Raw genomic sequence first — 19,750 nt, 5'->3', positions numbered from 1 at the left:
GCAGCGTCAGTGCAGTCAAAACTAAAGCTATTTGGCGCTATGGGTTTCCGTCGTCTATGTGATTTGTGCTTATGTAACATCAACTGCTTTGCTTGGAAAGCACCAAACGTGTCACAATATGAAAATATAGCATAGCTGTGGAGTTTAAAAATAATTCACGGCTATATATATTTGGTGCGAACAAAAAATTAAGAGACTAGATTTGTAGAATAACACGCTAAGCGCGTGCAGCTGTTAAAGGCAGTGACCTTCATATATCATATCGCCAAAGGGTGCCGTTCTATGGAAATTTAAAGCTGCACTATAGGAGTTTGTGTGACCACGTGCACTAGCACATTGGTGAGTTTAGCATAGGCTGCAAATTAAATCAAAGAGCGAACATCAAACCCGCGTCAAATTCGACAAACCTGGAACAGAGACATTTCAAATGATTCGGCAGGATAATGGCGAAGAAACGATGAGTCGTGCCAGAGGCTTGGGTGGCACTCATATTTATGAACAGTGTTGGACAAAATACTACATAAAAGTATTTAAGCTAGGTTACTAAATACCTGCTTCATAAAGTATTCAAAATACTACTCAAGTTACATTCACTGTAAAGTATCTTGAGTAGAGTAAAAATACTTAAAATGTAATTCAATTACTCTTGAAGATACTTCCACATTGCGTAATTGGTATCGACGTCAGTGGCAAACACGATTATACAGTGGCGCAAATCTGGTTTACTAGAACGGTTTATTACCAAGCAACAACAGAAAACGGAAAACAAACAAACAAAAAACATCGTGGGGCTATTTTATGAAGTCCAACCGTAAGGAGCACAATATCACTAGCATACATGTTGCAAAACATTTTTAGACAAAAAAGAATGTCGCTTTAGCTATTAAAATGGCTGTTATCTGGATGATCGTCGTAGAACAGAAGTAAGAGGCGGGGTGTGCGACACGTAATTAGTTCTAGTTTTGTTTTATAGGAGCAGCCTTAGTTTATTCTTTCCTGCCAGGAAGGTGTAGGCAACCACTTGTAGAGAAAGACAGACGAAAAGCGACTACGTCTGACAAATTCCAAAATCAAACCACCTTTCTTGCGAACCCCTTTCTTGTGAAGCAGATCACCCAGGAGCTAGAGAGCGTGATTCTCACACCGCGGTACCACCATCGCTGAAAGTGGAGAATAGTGACATCGCTGAATACCACGTTGTGCGGCGGACCTTAGGCACATCGTTTAACTACAATCCATGTTCCCTATTAGGGGAGTTCACTATAAACGTACTTAGGATACGGAAATGAGTGAATAGATGACAAAAAGGGCCCACATAATAGCCATGACACTCGTCTTACCTTCTTCTATTTGGTTGGGTTCAGAAAGGCACTCAGCGTTGGGAGACGCTTTGTTGGCATTTTGAGAGGTCATCCTACTCGTAGTTAGTTTCCTGTACTATTCTCTGCTTATCAATGTTCGCTTACAGATAGTGTTCGCGAGAGCAATAAGTGCCGGACCGACGACAAAATGAGAAGAGACTTAAGAAACCTCGACGATTTGCCGTAGCGGGGTAAAATATACAAGCAAAAAAAAAAAAGCGTCCTTTTTTTGGGTTTATTTCTCGTTTTCTTCTATTTGTTATTTCCTTGAATTTCCAGTCTGCATTATTGTCGTGGGTCGTTTCTCGTTCTGTGTTGCGCCTCAGTGTGGCAATCTTTACATCCGTAAAACCACCCCTTTTGTTTGAGGATTTTTTGGGGGGAAAGTCTACGAGAAAAAAGGCGCCTTTGGGAAGGCGGGAGGGGGGGACCGTCATTGTACGAACTTTGGTTTAAAATATGAGCCACAATCGACACAAAAGCGATGATTTCATGAGCTCAGTTTAAGTCGTCGTAGCTTATCGGAGCTAGCAAAAGGATTTGGTTGTTCGAAAGAATGTTCAAGTTTGCTCCTCTCACGCCCACGCCACTTCACACCGAAAAACTCGGAAAATGTCAGAATGTGAAAGGTGTATTTGAGATAATGTGTACAAGATACTCAGAAATGTAACTAAAATAAGGTATCAATTGCTCTCGATCAAAAGTATTCGCAAGATATCAAGATTCTTGAAAAAGTAATCAAAATATAGTGTCTTGAGTAGAGTATGTGAGATAGGCACAAGTGTGCTTATGAATGGCAGAGCATTACAGCAAGGCACACAGGACAGGACGACCTTTCACGAGCACAGCTCTCAAAAATGTTGGCAGAATTAAATGGGGGTGCAACAATTTTAATATCAAAGGAATTTGCTTCTCTTCATTTTCGCTTTGCTTATCGTGTCCCGGAGGATAGAGAAAACATCTCCTTCATTAAAAATGTCGCGATTCCGCTGCATAATCGCAAAGCCAAAGTCGAGCTTTTCCCTCCACCTGCAGCCGCGAGTGGCAGCCGGAGGAACTACGGCGAGAAACTTAGGTGACCTCGCTCGGCTCTAAGCTGCAGCATAAGTCCGCTAATTTCAGCAGAGAGAGGAAGTGGAAGCGTTCTCCAAGCGATTACACGGAAACCTACACGGCACCCCGAATTACGTCACTAGGAGTGAGACCAGGTGTGACCCTGAAGACTGGGAGTGAGTTGAGGGGTGCCAAAAATGCCAATAATTACCTTTTTTTTCTTTTTTTTTACAGGAAAAGGACACGCAGGCGAAATCGGTGTTTTGTCCTTTACTTTAGAAGTGTCAGAGGGCAACTTCCACAAATTTTTGAGCGAAGTCCGAAAATCGTTGCCCCCCCCCCCCCCCCCCCCCCCCCCCTTTTAATACACCTGTGGTCGAGGGTCGTTGGGAATTTATTCAGGACATTATCAACAACTTCTATTTTTTGCCTCTGATGATGCTCAAGCTGAATGGTCGCCGTTTTGAAACCCTGGACGTGATCTATTGCGAATCGCAAAAGGTACTCTTCAGAAAGAGCCTTTTAATCGTGGTAGAGGCCCTGGAATTGCTGCATCGCCTTTAAAGGGGATTACTTTGAGAGAGATAGGGGTAAAGTAAACTAAGTGCTTTGTGGTACGTGCAACAAGTCTCGAAACGTTTTGACCGCACTTTGTAAAGTATAACATATTTGTATACTTATTGTGGTTGAGTGACTAAATCATTCTGAGCTTGGGGTATCACCTATTATATCCATGCGCTGAACAAATGAAAAGCTCGCAAACTACAATATTATTCCTGTACATTTCTTCACTCATTTATTTCAAATATTTGCATGTAACGTATCGATGAGTGCTCTAAGTTACATAAGTGTGTATACGAAAAGTATGTTGACGTTTTTAAATAATCTGGGTATTTCAATATCTTCTGTCAAGATATCTGAACCGACTGATGCTGTCAACAACCCCAAGCGTGTTTACAACCTCCAGGCACTCCGGACTCTGGAGGTCGCCATCCCTGAGGTATGACTACTATTCACCCAAGCTAATAAAATTTCTACGCTCAGGTATATTTATAATAAAGCTTTTTAAAACATGACCACACCTCTACTTCCGTACAACGCAAGCGGAGGGCAAGTTTCTACGGACGTAGTTTGCCCAGCAGGTATGACAAGCTACAATAAACGATTTGGTCTGAAAACTCCTTGCTCGCGTGCAAGGACAATGGGGATAATGTAAAAATGTAATGTAATGTAAAAAAAATGTAATGTAAAAGCAAAAAAAAAGAAGAAAACGAAACAAAAACAACAACATATGCACCTATTCGACTCACACTCCATATTACTGTATGAAAGAACCAGATATCATGAAGTTTTTTAAGTGTAGAGCGCACAGGTCATTTGATATTTGGCTATTGTTGTCTACCGTACACTCTTAAAAAAAAAAGGTTTATATAGTCATCCCTAAAAGGAGGAACACTTTCCTATCCTATGTTCCTTAAGGAGGAGAGACTTTCATTCCTAAAAGCAGGAGTGCAAAGTTCTTCCGTCATCTGGACCCTGACTATGATGCCCCAGGGTCGAGGAAGTCGAGCTCAACAAGACGCTACGCCTATTGTCCGGAGCAAGAGGAACAGCAAATATAAAGGCTACATGAGCTTTCCACGAACCGTTTTTATTTCCGAATCCAGCTTCCCGTGCAGGAAAAAAAACGCGTTTCGAATACAGTCACCCAGTCTTCTCGTCGTCAGCACTGCGACGACGAGGGCATACAAATAAACAGCACATACAAACTACAAAGTGAACCCACACTACCTTGATTGCTTCTTCCGAGCCGTGCGTTTCTACCTTTTATACTTGTCGTTTGGAAAATACAGATTTTGTCGATGAGCATCTAAGCAATAAATAATACCCCCACCTTTTCTCAGTGATGTCATACCCCGAAGGTATTTTGAATGGCTCAGGGGATGGATCTCTTAAAAGTAAGCGCTTGTGCCGTTAATATTTGAAAGCCGATAGAAAAAGCCGCTCCGGTGCGGTTTCATGCCACGTGTTTGCTTCCCCGCACAGCCCGTCGTAGCAAGTTTTAGGTGCGAAGCTCCTTAAGGTCTAGCCTTGTCCGTCCGTCCGTCCGTCCGTCCGGCCGGCGTCCGTGCTCACATAAAAAGAAAAAAATGCTTGCGCAGGCGACAGGATTCGAACCTGTGCGGGGAGACCCCAATGGATTTCTAGTCCATCGCCTTAACCCCTCGGCCACGACTGCGGGACGAGTAGGGGGCTCTGAGATGTGGTAGTAACTCAAGAGCTGAGGTTTCTGTCATGGATGAAACGTTGCGTGTAGCCGCTCAACGTCTATACAGGAGAGGGCCCTGCGGTAAAATGCGTATATAATCGCGTTAAACTTTGCATGCAGTGGCTCAACGTTTTTAGACAAGAGGGCGATGCGGTCAAATGCTCAAATGCGTATGTAACCACGTTCCATACCACACATTCTCTTTCTGACATGGACCCTTTACTTAAGCGGTGGAGATGCGTTTCCACGGCTTTTAGCGGATCCAAGCTGATCCGCTAGAACCACTGACTCTGCATTTCACCGACCATAAAGCAGCGATAATAAAGTCGAAACGCAACCCGGAACTCAGCGCTAACTATGAGCAATAAAAAAAAAAAAAAATCAGCACCATCAGCACTACCTATGACCAATAAAATCAGTATCATCAGCACCACCAGAGCTTCGCCCCAATCCAGATCATTCACCACGTGGAGATGCGGTCATTTTTGTCGATCGTAGTATTTGTTTTTCTTTGTGCGCTGTTTCCGTGCGGCCGCGATTGTCATCTTGAATGAATATCTGTGGATGGGGTAGTCACTCAGTTGGAAGCGATGCTTCACGGGCAGTGAAATCGCTTTTCGACCAACATGAATGCAGTCAAAGTCGCGACTTGCTGCAAGTGTTAAATGTACGTCGTGGTGAGCTCAAAAAACTTCTAGCGCTCATCACAGCACGCCACTGAGAGGACATTCTCCAGGAACCGTAGTATATTTAAACAGCAAAATAAAGGATAGTTTTTTTTAATGCTAAAAGTTTCAAAATGGGAATATACATACTTTCCCTTTTATTTCAAGACTCTTCAGTCCTTTTCTCATAGCGCAATGGCTTTTTTGGAGGGGAAACAGAATATCGCAGACGACAGTCACGTTGGCCACTGTACGATAGGAGCTGGTTCAGACCAGCGTTCCCACATTACTTTCCGCACGTCGACATGATTGGTACCGTAATCCATGAAGCGGTCACACACTCTTTGATGTAAAACAGAATAGCAGCCTGCGACAAATCCTCCGATCACACCAGCGACATATATGCCCGACAGTTTTCGTCATCTTGCTGTTACACCACTGATACGCGAACGCACGGTCACATCGGCGACAATTTCAGTCTTCGTTCACGACGGACGACACACATATTGCGATGTTGCTGCTATATTTCTGATACGCAGAAATACAAAACCAGCTTGGCTGTCGGTTGGCACTCGGCATCAGAAAACAGAGCCGAGCGCAGCATAGAAGATACACGTACAGGCACAGGGCAGCAAAATCTGCCTGTCTTTGACGTAGTTTTGCGATTCCCATAACTTTGTCAACTTCGTCACGTCGTTCCGGAATCCGAAGACGCCATCTTAGCCCAGTGTACGTAGCGCTGCAGGCACTGCTCCTGAACTTCACTGTTTGTAACGGCTTCGTTTGCTCGATTGACAAAATCAGCGCTAGAAACACAAATGCAACCGAGATTTCCTGCATGTTTTGTCTGGGAGACGTAATTGCAGGCGGTATTCGTTAATGGTGAACCTCAAGCAACTCATTGAACAACGTTTTTTAAACAACGCGCGCGACATACTTGAGAAACGAAACCGAGAGAAGATGAAGCGGGAGGACGAAACTTTCCTCTCGTCTGGTCGGAGAAGAGGAAAAACGTCTCGTTTCTCCCTTCTTCTGTCCGCTTGGGGGCACGTCAGTAAAAGGGGGAAAACGCGCCGTTGCTGCCTTTTTTCTTCTTTTTTTCTTACAGTGTACTTTCCCTGTAAGATGACATATAAATGACATTGGTTTCTTCCACCTGCTTTTTAAATTAAATTTAAATATATATATATAAATAAAAACAAATAAAGAGATGGGGCGCACAACACCGGCAGTTTTTTGGGTTTTATGTCTATATTACGTGCATACGTTAAGGGAGATTGTCTTAAACCTTTGAAAATAAAGTAGTCCAAAGATAAAACGACTTCATATTAAGATTTTTTTGCAAATAGATCTTTCGTATGGTATTATGGGATATGGGTCGTATGGTTGCATATTTTTTTTTTTCAGTGGTGCATGGTGGTGGGCGAAAAGGGGGGGGGGGGGGAAGGGTGACGCCATTTTCTAAAATGAACGAATGACTGAAAAAAAAATGAAAGACGTTTACAATAGACCTATTGCTAAATTGCCGACGGACCAAGGAGAATGGAGGGATTGGTGTTCCAAGCGCTGCACGTGCTGGCCTCAGGACTGTCAGCAGTATTAACTTATCTAAAGAAAATGCCTAAAACAATTTGCATCTTGCACGCGCGTTCGTCAGCGCTTTATTTTGGTTATTTACTTCCAATCTTTTAAATGGGGAAGGCGTGCGGATGTGGCGCGTGGAAAACCAATCACTGCATTACCCTCGATGCTGGTGTAATTTAGCAATAGGTTTATTTTCTGTAATGCCGAATTAGAGCGCAGCTCTTAAAGAGGAGGAGGGGGGGGGGGTACGCCCCTCCTCTTCCTCTGCACCCTGCCCTAGGCCTCTCCTGTTCCCCTCCCATTTAGCGGTAAATTTCACTAAATTTTCCGCTAATAGCGGGGAAACTGAATTGATGTTGAGGTCACGTGACGTCGATTTCCCCGTTATGTTTACCAGAAAATGTTTCTCGCAAGAATTAGCGAAAAAAGTTTCCTGCTAAATTTAACGAAACAATTTCCCGCCAAATTAACGGAAATTGTTCCCGCCAAGTTTAGCGGGAAAATTTAATCCTCGTGACGTCGCACATGACGCCACGTTTGACATCATTATGGGAAACGTCCCATATTGCAACGCGCGGTTACGCCGACCGCCGACGCCGACGGCGACGCCACTCACTCCGAAAACGGGCGCCCTAAGAGCTGCACTCTAAAATTATATATCTCAGAATGTGACTTCAGTCGACAAGCATATGAGATCATACAGAATTCTCAAGAAAGAGATGGCCAAATATCTCAGCTTTGGGCCTGAATACATATTTACCGCAGATCCGGTGGACTTACTTTCTCAACATCGTGCTCAGAGACGTAGGTGTTTCTCTGGATCTCAACGACCACGTTGTTGTAATGCACCCGCTGTACCTGAAGAGGCTTTCCCGTCTACTCAAGGATATCCCCAGGTAAAACATCATGTAGTCAAATGCCTTATTTTAAATTATTTCATCTGGATATGATGCTACAAGTAAAATCAACAGTTTCAACCTAGCTGCATGCGTTTTCTTGAGAAATGGGTTTGTGTTTTTCCAGAAATATATGTTGAGAAAATGCAAAATTTGATAAAATAGTTATGGCGCAGGCGTGGCTGACGGTGAGTGTAGTGACAAGAGAGCGCAGAAAGAAAGGAGAAAGAGACACACACACACAAACACACGCACTCACACAAGAAAAGAACCCGCGCGTCCGGGAATTTTTTTTTGTTAAGTATGCAAAATCTCTCGTTTGGATTTCACATTGTAATAAAAGATAGTTGCGAAAAATAGTGTTCGATTTTAAATTTGCCGCTTTGAATGCCATTGTTCTCAATCTTAGTAGTGAGGATGGTTTCGTAACCTTTTAGACTGATACTTTAAAACAACGCTTATATTGTTTTTTCTGAAGCGACCAGGGACCCAGAGCCCATTAAGTAAATCGACGAGGGACCAAAAGCAGTGCAAAAAAAGGTTTTATGATTTTCATGGTAAACCCGCATCGCAAATTGAACAATCCGAGATTGTAAACCAATAACAGTTCTTGGACATCGAGTCCAAAAAGATTCTCATAATTAGTATAATACGACGTCATGACTCGCTCCTGGTCAGAGGTTTTTCTTTCCCGTACCGCATAGGGGAGGGTGTATCTCAAAACGTCCCATTCGCATTTGAACCTTGCGCATTTCGACCGATTCTCATTTGGTTCTTATCGTTTGGACCTTCTCATAAGATCCGAATAGTGTTTTTCGCAACTGGACCCATTATCATTTTGCCCGTTCGCGCTACGACCGAATGGCGCTAGTTCGGCATGCTTCTAACGTCGTTATGCCTTCGCGGCTTTGTCCATGAGCCTTACCTTGCTTGGGCTCCCAACATACCATCAGATATATGTTATGTGAAGAGGTACGCACTGAGAATCGTACATTGACGCTTTCTTCCCTTCCTCTAAACAAACGAGGAGAAAAGAGCGATGAACATTTAACTTGGAAACTTTGTTTGAACAGAAATGGCATACATAATAGCAGTGGTTCTCAACCATTGATGTTTCGCGGACCCCTTGTAGAAAGGCGGAGATGATGGAGGACCCCGTTCGGGGTGAGGGGAATAGAAAGGTAAAAGTTATCATGATAATTATTTAATAAATTGATATAACCAATTGCTAGTGTGAAGTAGACTTATCTCATTGACATACACATGAGAGTACTCTCCCGAAAATTGGAACGTTTCTTTTCAACGTGAAGAAAGACAATTAACATTGCCGTGCCTGACTGATGAGACAGGGCTTCGCGGACCCCTAGGATGCTTTCGCAGACCCCCTTTTGAGAACCACTGCTTTATAGAAGTGGTGGCATTGTCCCAAGTCGAGAGACCTCAAACAACGTAACATTTCGGAATATGATCTGGCTGCGATAAATAGTTGGTCTGTTTTATTGTCAGCTAGTAGCTTTTCACGACGATTTCGACGCACTGCTAAAATCCTTAGCAGAGAGAGTACGCCTGTAGCGTGGCGCACACACACACACACACACACACACACACACACACACACACACACACACACACACGCACACACACACACGCACACAAATTATATCAATATATTTATTAACATTACCCTAAGAAAACGATTTCGGTATAGAAAGAGTAAAGTGCGACGGGGTCAAAGCGAGATATTTTTTAGAATGGCTGCTTTGAAAATGGCCAGGTGAAAAGGGCGAAACGAGAACGGGCTCAAATGATAACCACCCCATAGGGGTATGCTGTGACAGTGTTGAAGAGCACGCGTCTGTTTGACACGCGTCTTTCTACACACTGCCGTACTGTCGAAAATAACATTCCAAGTGACGGCGGAACAAAATCGCGAGGAAGACAATATTTGCGCTAAAATTTTTGTTTGTGCGTCATCCCGTGCCTCAGCGTCATCTTGTCTGAAGACGAACACTATCGACGATCGCACTGTTTATAAACAAGCTGCGTCTGCGCGTGCGCAGAAACCAGATTCGCCCGAGGCGAGGCTTCTGCGCATGCGCAGTGCCGACAGCAGCGCCACCGCAGGGGCACGACGTCAGAGACTCGAGTCGGTCTATAGTCCTTTTCACATTAAATCGTACCGCAGCCAACGCTTGGAGGCGATAGAGCCAATCAAGCTGTGCCAAACGAGCATCGTCATGGCACTCGTCGTGTTTTTTTCGTTCACTATCACCGGCTTAACCAATCACGCGCGGAGAAAAGCGCCGGATTACGCCGCGGTCACTGATTGGTTTAGCCGGTGATAGTAAGCGCACAAAGACGACGAGTGCACGAGTGCCACGACGATGCACTTTTTGGCGCTTGTCGATTTGGCTTCGTCGACTCGTAGCGACGACTGCGGTAGGATTCAATGCGAAACGGAGTATTGAACGTCTAGAGTCACTAAATATGCGACGCTTCAGAGTAGCTACACTTCAGCTATATTGGGACTTAAAAATCATGGTTACCAGTTACCCGAACCTTTATCTGAAATTGGCAAGAAACGCTATTCCGTCCTCCGGAAACGTTAGATCAGCTCGCGACAAAGCGAAACAATATCACCACCTGTGCTTCCGGACACTATATCTATAAAGCTGAGGAAGTCGCATTTTTGAATTGTGACAATCGACAGTTGCGTCAGCTCTGCACTGAGCACCAAAAATGGCGGCGTCGCCAACTAGCAGATGGGGGATCGGAGTGCCGATACTCTAGGCATAGCTCAGTTAGTGGCTCTTAAGAACACCCTATCTGCTCTTTTCAGCGCGGCTGTCGCCAACTACTTGGGCTGGCGCATCGTCCAGATGATGGGAGACCACACCCTGGACCGCTTCAGGCGCGCCAGGTTTCGCTTTGATCGATACCGCTACCTGATCCAAGACATCGCTGACCTGCCGCGAGAATGCGTTCGCCTGACCTCCAACCTCTTGTACTTCGCCGTGGGGAGACTCTATTTCGACCGACACATATCGAAACCTGTGGATCGTTACCGAAAGGTATGCGGCTTCTCTTAATTACCATAGCCCAACGTATAGATCAACTCAGTTGCCAAACTCCCACAAAAAAGCGATGCTCCCCTCCTTCTCCTCTTCCTACCGCCCCTTTCCTTCCAAAGGCCATCATCCGTTGTTCGAAGTGCCAGCTTGAGGCTGCGATCTTGAACCTTGTTATTCGGAGATGCTAAAGTACCTCAGTCTTGATGGATTGGTGAATTTCCTGGAGCGGTGACAGCTCGGTCGTCTGCTAGCCTAGCCGCCACGTTGCCTCCCACTTGTGCAGCCTTTTATGAGTTTTTTTATGCAGTTATTGAGACTTACCACTTGGGAAACGACCCGGAGTAGCTTTAAGAAAGAGCATTGTTTCGTGCTTCGTCAAGAATGAGTTTGTTTTCGGCGCCGGTCAGGAGGCGGGAGGCATAATGGTGGCCGCAGTCAGGAAAATGTGGCACTTGAACTCTCAAAAGGTTTCGCCCCCTAGCAAGGCCCAGCCAGCAATCCACATTAAGACACTCTAGGAGACGTTAGAGTTCCTGTCTATAAGCTCCTCTAGGGAGTAGAGTTGCGGATTGATCCGTCTTAAGTTTCAGTTCTTTGCAATTCTTTCCTTAAATTGCAGTAAATTAAAGTGCGGGAAAGCCACTCTTCACGCGTCCAGGAGCCATATTAAAAGAATACTGAACCGAAATTTGGAGTTCACAAAACAAGGCTTGAGCGATAGGTGGGACGTTGGAAAACCCACAAACATTACTCATACAGCGATATCTCTAACGGATGGCCGTATTTATAGAAAAGAAGTGCGCCAGTGAGCACGGCCGGCGAGGCCGACGAGACATTTCACGTAGCGATTCTCATTCCCTCTCCTCTTTGCTTCGTCCCTCGAGGTGGTGAACAGAAGCGAGGAGGAGAGGAGCGACGCAGCCTCACCTCGTCCTGAGCTGTTTCAAAAGGATCGTGATGCCATATTTCTCGCTTGATTGCGCCTTTTTTTTTCTCTCCAAAAATACGGTCATTCGTTTGAGATATCGATGTACGAGTGATGTTTTGGAGTTCGTAGCGTCCTGTTCAACGCTTTTGCGTCCTTATTTCGCGAAATCCAAATTAACTGTAGGCAGAGTGGATAGGGCTACTCCCCCCAAGTTCGAATGTGGTGGCACACTCACGTTGTCATGGTTCCGCGATTGTTCGACGTGAGCCTGTGATGTCACACGCGTCATGTCCACGTTTTCGGTTGTCCGTATGGTGAAAAACGTACCCAATGGGCCAGAATCGAGTAAGACCTAGGCGGGCATTTGATCAGCGCCTGTCTTCTTGGTCGTCGTAATGCTCAGGTTAATGATGCATGGATGATATACCGCCTATGACTGAATGATATACAGCCTCATGTAAAAGTAAAGAACATAAACACAGCTGTCTAGTGGCTAGTTAATGGCTAGCGGCTAACGGAGCTGTGGAGTGGCCGTAGTAGAGGCGGTTCTGCCCAGCGGTGAATTTTTGTTTGGCATGTGATTGAGTTCGGCGAGCAGCCCCGCGGACACTCGTGTGAAATGGACGCGCAACTCTGGCTCCTTTACGGGGAGCAACTCTAGGAGACGTGAGAATGGGGTGCCATTTAGACGCCGTACTTTAAAACTTGTATGTGAAGTAGTGAAGACTCTAAAGATAGTTACCATATCAGCCCTTCCCAGCACGGTGGTGCATTAAACGACGTTCGAGGGAGAGGGGGTGGGGGGTTACTGCTAGTGGAAGTAGCGTCTATGGGCAGTTCCGTAACTAAGTTGAGCTTATAACGTTTACGAAGCCCTGAACTCTACCGAAGATAAAGAATGGTCATTCCAATGGAAGTTCCTTTTCTTCCAGTCTTAAAGAGGCCATGAAACGACTTTTATACTCCCACTAAACACTACTCAGACTCACTCCAGAAGGTTAATAACGAAAAAAAGAAAAAAAAACTTCCCTTAGTCTTATTTTATAAGCGATGGCAGTCGGCAAATAAATTCGAGAAAAATGAGCAGTTCATCCCCTCAACTCGGAGCTAGAACAAGCGACCACGTGGTCTGGTGCCTACCCTGTGCCGCCAACGTTAATCATGGCCACACGCTGGTGTCGGAAAACTAGAAAACGCGCGCTGAGCTCCAGGAATTGTTACAGTTCGGCTATTCTAATAACCACTGAAATAAGGGTTACTGCTCAGGTAGGCTGGTAAACGATCACAATGAAAACAAACAAAAAAAAAAAAAACGAAAAACCCTTGCGGTTAGGAACAAAAAAGGGGGACGGTGTTGTGTTTGGTTCCCTTTTTTTTTGTTCCTAGATTCAATGTTTTTTTTTTACTAAACTCATAACCACGGTAGTTGGACACGAGTCACTACACCCGAGTGTCCGCCGAGGCATTGATTAGTACGAGCTGCAGTTTAATGCTCACGCAGTTCTCGTGTCCAATTCATGAACCGCGCTCGACTGTCTTCACGCGGGTGGTTTCGATCCCACAATTACGTCATCGAGCCTTGCGAGGGTAAGACTGAAAGAAATAGTCCACTTTTATTATAGCAATTTCACCGCGACCAAGAAGCTTCTGAATCAGTGGTGGTCCGTGCTAGTATACTTGGGCCAGGCTAGGGCCAGTACGCCTCTTTAAAGTCATAAACATTCCAACCCGATATTGTTTCATGACCCCTATACACACATAGTCGTGTTTTGGAGCGTTTGAATGCGTTTGACTGCGTTGCGGCTGCGAGAAACCAGAACATTTGTGCTTCATATGTGGCGTGCCAAGCTACTCCTTGAGTTAGACTCCATGCTTCACGCGAAGCACAGTCTGTCGCTTCCGTTTCTATTAGCGATGTGCGCGGCCAAAAGCGTCGCTGTGGTCAGCTTTTCAGGATTGGCCAAACCATGCGCATATGAGTACTGTTAGATTGTCAACTTTGGCGGTGTTAGTTTCGGATTTCGATGGCTCCTAGCTTTTAATGTGCTTTTTAAACACACCATCGAACTCGTCGTTGCACCCGATGGTAAGTAGCCAGAATAACAACTGGTGGCGTCACGGCGAGGCAAATCCCAGTCGTGACGTCACGGAGAGAAACCGTAAGAGGGCGCACCGAAACGTGTCGGCGCTAATACGCAACGCAGTCAAACGCACTCAAACGCAAATGTGCGTTTGGGCCTCCAAAGCCTGGTTCAGACAGTTGCGTTTGACTGCGTTTGACTGCGTTGCGGCAGCGAGAAACCAGGACATCCCTGCTGCTTATGTCGCGTGTCAAGATGATTCTTTGAATTGGACTCAACGCTTCATTCGAAGCACAGATGTACCGGTGACTCGCTTTCGGTACTCGACGCAACGAAGTCAAACGCACTCAAACGCAAGTGTCTGAACCGGCCTTAAGGCCCCCTACGCACAGCTGCGTTTGAGAGCGTTTCAGTGCGCTTGACTGCGCTGCGTTGAGAAACGAAAGCGAGTCACCGGCACGTCTGTGCTTTATCCAATTCAATAGACCCTTTTCAAAAGTCAGAGTCCTCTTGTGGCATTCCAAAAAGCTCCAATATTGCCGCTCTAATGGCGGTGATAAGAGATCATGGGCGGCTAAATCAAGCACCCTCGATTTCGTGCATCGAAGGTGACGTGAGACGACCAACATCTTTTCCTTTTTCTGCTCTATGCTTTCGGAGACGCTCGATTTTTCTGGTGTGGAGAAACAGTGTAGTTCCGCCATTAGAGCGTCGGGTCCGGCTCTGCACAAGGTGGGTAGACTGACTTTCGTAAAGGGTCTATTCACGTTAACATCTTGGCACGCGTCATAAGAAGCATGGATGTCCTGGTTTCTCGCAGCCGCAACGTAGTAAACGCGTACTCAAACGCTCTCAAACGCAAGTGTGCATAAGAGCCTTCATGCTCGAGTCCTACTAGAGCGACGACCAAAATGAGCCTACACCGAACAACCTCAAGCACGTACAGCGTGCACGCGAAGGCACATTTGGTCAGCTTACAGTCTCTCGGTGCTCTTGAACTAAGCACGAGTGATTGCTAATCTGCTAAAAGTATGTACCTTCGCGTGTAGGCTGGACGCGCTTCGGGCTTGTCGGTGTCAGTTGTTCCTGTGTCTCGCTCAAGTGGGGTCTAAAAAGCTCCATATAACTATTTTTTTTTCCTATGGCATATCTTTTAATATCTTATTTACTTTAGTGTCAAAATAGAGTTATCTCACAAGCCAGTCTGACTACGCCAGCGCTACCGCAATGCGTCGAGGGAACTTTAGTTTTTCTGCAAGTGAAACAACTTCGCTGGAGCTCTGCGCGAGTATAGAGGACGAGACGGCACGAGCCCTCTAGTGCGATTCGGTTTGTTTCCTGTAAACTAAAATACGGTGGCGTCACGCATGCGCCTAAGGCTTAGTAATATTGGTCCATTGTAAACAAGAAGTGGAAGTTGTAACTCCAGATCACTTTGAACAGACGCCAATAAATGGAACAAATCGGTTGTCCTATCTTGCGGCTGGTTTTGTAGGTAAGAAAGGCAGTGTACATTTGTCACAGCCTTAGTAAATAGGGTTTGTGGGTTTAAGAAAAGAAAAAAAAAAGAAAAAAAGGGCGACAGCACGATACCGTACAACAGTTTTCGACGCCTGGGACACGGGTTGTGAAGTAGTTGTTAACAGGCTTGTTAGCCAAGTTTGAAAATTTAAAAGTGTGACTGAAATCATGACGACGTGGTTTCTTTTTGCTACGAGGTGTACGATATGGGCGAGGAACTTCGCGACGCATTTGCGGTCCTCATCGACATGAACACCTGGATGGACGAAGACACCAAGGAGAGGGCACGGCAAAAGGTGAAAAAGCATAAGTGTTGTAAGTTGGGCGAGTTGGTATACGACGACATAGTGAACAGAAGAGCGCACAGAGCAGCGCTTATATGTTGTGCATGTTCCTTCTCTCTGTCCTTGTCTTTTTGTGCGCCGTTCTGTTCACTAGGTGAGAAAGCAGACCAAAATAGTGACCGCAAATTTTGACAGGCGCAGTATACACCAATACGCAACTATGAGGTGACGCAGCTGTTGTAGTGCTACTGTCAACGCAGCGCACGCGAAAACATACCACTTGACGGAGGCCTGGTTCCTGCGCCAGCCCCAGTGCCCGCACGTACTGTGGGAAAATGCGGACCTGTTTGTCAACAGTTTGTTGGTCTATAGAGTGAAATTGATAAGCACACTTTGAGAATACGAAGAGAAACCGAGGAAAAACGATGAGAGCGTGAGGTGACCTTAGGGCGCCGAGCTCCGATTGATAGTGGATAAATGCAGAAGGCTAGCTGCATTTGTCTCTACTCATCGCCTCCCTCCAATTAGGGCGAGCAAGAGCGCCGTCTGCTTCTCGAGCGGTGTATAACGTGCTGACGTCAGCGCACGCTCGTATTTCCTCCTCTCCTTGAGTTTCCCTCCGTATCTAGTATTGGCACCCTCTTCTGCTGCTTTCTGCATAAAGGTTGCCTGGGCGTCTGGGAAATATGTGATGGCGACGAGCTTTTGTATATATTTTAATTTAAAATCACTGACTAAGGGCGATGAAGGCTTACAATACTTTTCCCAAAATGTAAATGTACCCTAACTTAAAAAAAAAAAAAAGCTCGAGGTACATTTAAGCATGTTTTATGAGTTGTGAATGCGAAAGCATGCAAGCCTCTCGTCCACTCCCTTTGTCGTCTGCTGCGTACTAGCATGCGCTCTAAGGAATGCCTGCAGATCGCGGAGATTGGCTCTTTGAGTGTTTTGCGGGTAAGTAGTCGCGCAGGCATTTCTTAGAGTGCAGTAGCGCGCGCGCGCTTCGGGATCACGGAGGCCATGGCGCAGCGGCCAATGGGAGCCCCGTCGACGCGCGCCAGCCAATGGAACCGAGGGAAACTAGCTGCCGTTTTCACGCTTCCAACTGATGACGTCAGCTCGCTCCATGAAACGGTCAATGCTTTCGCATTTAAAAACGAATGATACTTATTTGAATTCGAGTAAAATACATTTTTATTACAGCTTCATCACGTTCAAATGAACGTCGGCTTTCCTCCATGGATAAAAAGTGACCGGGACCTCGACGACTACTACAAAGAGGTGAGCGAACTTTGAGAATCTTTCAATCAGGAAAACAATTTTAGGAACTGACGCTCAGACCGATTATTCTTCAACTAAGCTATGTAAGGCTGGTATGAAACGTAGCTAATGGTTTTCGAATTTTTCGGTTCCTATTGCTTTATAAAAATTCCCAAAACAACACTGTGTCCTATGTCTGCTAAATAATCCGTGACAAAACAACAACAACAACAGCGAAATTGTTTGGAAGGAGATGGAAGGAGGAAGGGGAGAAAGAAAGAAAAAAAGAAAGGGAGAGAGAGGGAGAAAAAGAGACTGACAAAAATTCTCGTGTAGCGCTAAAAAAGAGAAAATAACTGATTTCCCTTCGTTAACTGAATTGTCGATGCAGGTTCCAGATTTACGAAAGGAAGAATACTTCATCAGTCTTCTTCGAACCATGAAGGTTCACAACCGCATTATGTACGGGCGTCTGAGACGATACAAGAGAGCCGAAGATTTTGGGTACGACATTTTCTTTCAAGGAGCGCATGGAAAGGATGACATAAAATTATTCGCGGTTCTTTTCAGGTGGGTTCCCACGGGACTATCGAACACAATGTACTACAGTCTTTTAGGAAATTACTTGCGTGAGTAGCCTACTATGATACAATTATACGAAGTTTCAACGTATTTTTGTGTGAAGATAATTCACGTTTGTAATGCCGCTTTTCAGTGCTCCCGATTGACTACGTTCAGTTCCCGTTCTTTCTGATTGACATGCCTCCGTAAGTATTCTCGTCGAAATATTACCGATGGACCAATCTATATTTTTTACATAAGGCTTTCATTATTAAGAGAAAATTACTACTCGAATAAGTCTTTCCTCTCTTATAGTTATTAGCTGTACTAATGTTTTTTTTTTTTTGCGGTCGTACAGCCAACTTAATTGCTACCGCGCCAAATTGTCTAAGTGCGTAAACAGCTTTCTCATTTGTTCAAATTCGTGAGCAATGCAGCAATTGATTTTTCTGGTTTATTTATACATCAATTAGAAATATGTCTAGGCAAAAAAACGAAAGATGTTTCCAATTTTGTGTAATGCCAATTAGAGCGCCGCTCTTGAGGACGAGGGGGGGATGGTGCAGAGGGGAGGGTATACCCCTCCTCCCCCTCTTACCCTGCCCTCCTCCTCTACTGGTCCCTTCACATTTAGCGCGAAATTTTCGCTGAATTTTCCGCTAAATTTGTGGGGAAACTTAACCCGCTACAGTTAGCGGGGAAACGTCCCATAATGCAACGCGCGGTTACGCCGACGGCGACGCCTCTCAACCCGGAAACGGGCGTCTAAGAGCTGCGCTCTAAAATAGGGTGTAGAAGCGGCAGGAATGATGCAAAACAAACACTGAGAAAGAAATGATTAGTGGTTACATAGGAACCTGCCGGAAAGCAATAAATAAGTAAAAACCATCCCACGAACAAAGAAGAAATGCAGTTCATTTTATCTTGTTTTCAGAAATATAGAGGCTGAGGAAATATTTCAAACATTTTCGGGTACTCAACCATAGATTTCACAGTTGATTTCTTGAAGAACAAAAGAGGCTAATACCCAACAAAATCTTTAAACTATATGTACCACGGGTGCCACCTATACAATATACATATTGCTACAATACCCAAGCGTCAAGGATAATCCAATGATTGGTTTTCCACGCGCCACACGCGCACGCCTTCCCCGTGTAAAATATTCGATGTAAATAACGAAAATAAAGCGCTGACGAACGCGCGTGCAAAATGCAAACTGTTTTATGCATAGGCTTTAGAAATGTAACGACTGCTGAAGCCAGCACGTGAGGCGAGTGGAACACCAATCCCTGCATTCACCTTGAGGCTTGGGTAATTTAGCAATAGGTCTATTCGGCGTATACATGTAAGCGCCGGGGCTAGCGCTTGAAGCGTATTTTGGCGATCTTTGTTTTTCTTTCTCAAATAGGCCAATCAACTTCGGCTCGCTGGGCTCCATCATGGGGCAGCATCTGACCTACGGCTTTGGAGAACAAGGTATCACTTAAGAGTATGACGAGCGTGTTGGCGTAGATCTATATAGAAAAGTAAAACGTATACAGACAAATACAGACGAAAAGCATAAAAGCCCGTCTATGGTCCGCGCTCTTTTCAAACAGACAATATACAAACGTAAACTTTACAGTAATCTCAAGCATGCCCAAAAGAACTGGCTGAAAAATGCCATAGACTAGTACCATAACTCTACCAATAAAGATTGGCTACGATGTTGCGTTTATATTTACTGAGGGTCTATCACAAATATAGAATTACGGTGCGATGTGAATCATACAGGAAGACTAGAGCATGCTAATAATTTTTTTCATTTAATTTTATTTATTTACCTTAAGGACCCATTTCCGTATATTACACAAGGGAGGGAAAGACGACACTGTTTAAACACCGAAAACATCAAAGATAAAAGCACCTGGTACAAATATTAAATGGCGATAACAGGTTAACAAATCACTATACAAATTTATAACTCCTTCATTTGATCCAAGAAAAGATTGAGAAGTTCCCAAAATTTAGAAATGTTAATATCTAGTGCACTGTCGTTAGGTAATAAATTAAAATCTTCAATAGCAAAGAGGTAGCGTGTAATTTGCGAAAAACAAGGATGAAGTGTGGATGAATTCGATTTTACACATGCTGTCAACCCAAGCTGAAATTCGATCTTGGGGCGCTGAGAGGGGCCATTTTCATATACAGATTGTGGTAATATATTTCATAAA

The 19,750-nt window shown here is 44.9% G+C and overlaps 1 pseudogene; it reads left to right on the top strand.

Annotated features, from left to right (window-relative positions):
• Positions 1 to 19,750, top strand: part of LOC120848420 — a 77,304-nt pseudogene that overhangs the window by 44,469 nt on the left and 13,085 nt on the right.

This window comes from Ixodes scapularis, unplaced genomic scaffold (assembly GCF_016920785.2).
Source record: "Ixodes scapularis isolate PalLabHiFi unplaced genomic scaffold, ASM1692078v2 PGA_scaffold1__304_contigs__length_218370807, whole genome shotgun sequence".
Classification (NCBI taxonomy): Eukaryota; Metazoa; Arthropoda; class Arachnida; order Ixodida; family Ixodidae; genus Ixodes; species Ixodes scapularis.
The sequence above is the reverse complement of the archived record's forward strand: the minus strand, read 5'-3'. Positions and strand labels throughout refer to the sequence as shown.